The sequence below is a fragment of the Glycine soja genome, chromosome 16, assembly GCF_004193775.1.
Source record: "Glycine soja cultivar W05 chromosome 16, ASM419377v2, whole genome shotgun sequence".
Taxonomy (NCBI): Eukaryota; Viridiplantae; Streptophyta; class Magnoliopsida; order Fabales; family Fabaceae; genus Glycine; species Glycine soja.
Window position 1 is genome coordinate 14,393,782 of NC_041017.1, and position 2,377 is coordinate 14,396,158.

Sequence of the window (2,377 nt, forward strand, 5' to 3'; positions counted from 1 at the left end):
TGCAGGTGAAGACCCGCACAAACATTTGAAAGAATTTCACATTGTCTGCTCCACCATGAAACCCCCAGATGTCCAAGAGGATCACATATTTCTGAAGGCTTTTCCTCATTCATTAGAGGGAGTGGCAAAGGACTGGTTGTATTACCTTGCTCCAAGGTCCATCACGAGCTGGGATGACCTTAAGAGAGTATTCTTAGAAAAAATTTTCCCTGCTTCCAGGACCACAGCCATTAGGAAGGATATCTCAGGTATTAGACAACTCAGTGGAGAGAGCCTGTATGAGTACTGGGAGAGATTTAAGAAACTATGTGCCAGTTGCCCCCACCATCAGATTTCAGAACAGCTTTTTCTCCAATATTTTTATGAAGGACTCAGTAATATGGAGAGAAGTATGATAGATGCTGCCAGTGGTGGAGCCCTTGGAGACATGACTCCTGCTGAAGCCAGAAATTTAATTGAGAAGATGGCCTCCAACTCCCAGCAGTTTAGCGCCAGAAATGATGCCATAGTCATTAGAGGAGTGCATGAGGTAGCTACAAACCCATCTGCATCATCTGAAACTAAGAAGCTTGAAGGCAAACTGGATGCATTGGTTAACTTGGTAACCCAGCTGGCCTTGAATCAGAAATTTGTACCTGTCGCAAGGGTTTGTGGTTTGTGCTCCTCTGTTGACCACCATACAAACCTTTGCCCTTCCATGCAGCAACCTGGAGCAATTAAGCAGCCTGAAGCTTATGCTGCAAATATTTACAATAGACCTCCTCAACCTCAGCAGCAAAATCAACCACAGCAGAACAATTATGACCTTTCCAGCAACAGATACAACCCTGGATGGAGGAATCACCCTAACCTCAGATGGTCCAGCCCTCAGCAACAACAACAGCAACCTGCTCCTTCCTTCCAAAATGCTGCTGGCCCAAGCAGACCATACATTCCTCCACCAATCCAACAACAGCAACAACCCCAGAAACAACCAACAATTGAGGCCCCTCCACAACCTTCCCTCGAAGAACTTGTGAGGCAAATGACTATGCAGAACATGCAGTTTCAGCAAGAGACCAGATCCTCCATTCAGAGCTTAACCAATCAGATGGGACAATTGGCTACCCAATTGAATCAACAACAGTCCCAGAATTCTGACAAGCTGCCTTCTCAAGCTGTCCAAAATCCCAAAAATGTCAGTGCCATTTCATTGAGGTCGGGAAAGCAATGTCAAGGACCTCAACCCGTAGCACCTTCCTCATCTGCAAATGAACCTGCCAAACTTCACTCAATTCCAGAAAAAGGTGATGACAAAAATTTACCTAACAATTTCTGTGCAGGTGAATCTTCTTCCACAGGTAATTCTAATTTGCAGAAGCAGCACATTCCCCCTCTTCCATTCCCTCCAAGAGCAGTTTCCAACAAAAAAATGGAAGAGGCAGAGAAAGAGATCTTGGAAACATTTAGAAAGGTAGAGGTAAACCTACCTCTGTTGGATGCGATAAAGAAAATTCCAAGATATGCCAAATTCTTGAAGGAGCTGTGCACTAATAAGCGGAAGCTTAAAGGAAGTGAACGGATTAGCATGGGCAGAAATGTCTCCGCATTGATTGGTAAATCTGTTCCTTAAATTCCTGAAAAATGAAAAGATCCAGGTACATTCAGCATACCTTGTATCATAGGGAATAGTAAGTTTGACAATGCCATGCTAGATTTAGGAGCTTCTGTTAGTGTTATGCCTCTGTCTATTTTTAATTCTCTATCTCTAGGTCCCTTGCAGTCAACTGATGTGGTAATTCATTTAGCTAACAGAAGTGTTGCCTATCCTGTTGGTTTCATAGAAGATGTCTTAGTTAGAGTTGGTGAACTGATTTTCCCTGTTGATTTTTATATCTTGAATATGGAAGATGGATTTTCTCAAGGATCAGTTCCCATCATTCTAGGCAGACCCTTTATGAAAACTGCTAGAACTAAGATAGATGTTTATGCAGGCACACTGTCCATGGAGTTTGGTGATATAACTGTTCATTTTAATATTCTGGATGCTATGAAATACCCATCTGAAGATCTTTCTGTATTTCGTGCTGAAATAATTGACCATGTTGTTGATGAATACATGACTGATCTTTATTCTAATCTGCATGCCTCTCACTCTTCATGCATTGAGTCTGAAATTGTACTTGATCATATGTCTGAATTTGATGCTGAGAGTGAATCTGAGAGTGATATTGATTGCATGCCTGGTGGTGGTGTTTTACCTCTTGAGATTGATTTTATAGAGTCAGATAGGACTAACCATGTTTCAGGAAGTACACATACCTCTGACTTTCTTTATGAGGTAAAGGCTGAGAAACCATCTCCTTCTACCACTGTCCAGCCGACCACACCAGAATTG

At 42.4% G+C, this 2,377-nt stretch overlaps 1 non-coding gene across 1 annotated transcript; it reads right to left on the reverse strand.

Moving 5' to 3' along the window:
• Positions 1-226: 226 nt before the first annotated feature.
• LOC114391344 lies at positions 227-333 on the reverse strand. Its single transcript, XR_003662135.1, has one exon. It is a non-coding gene; the product is annotated as a small nucleolar RNA R71 (small nucleolar RNA).
• Between the last annotated feature and the right edge of the window lie 2,044 nt (positions 334-2,377).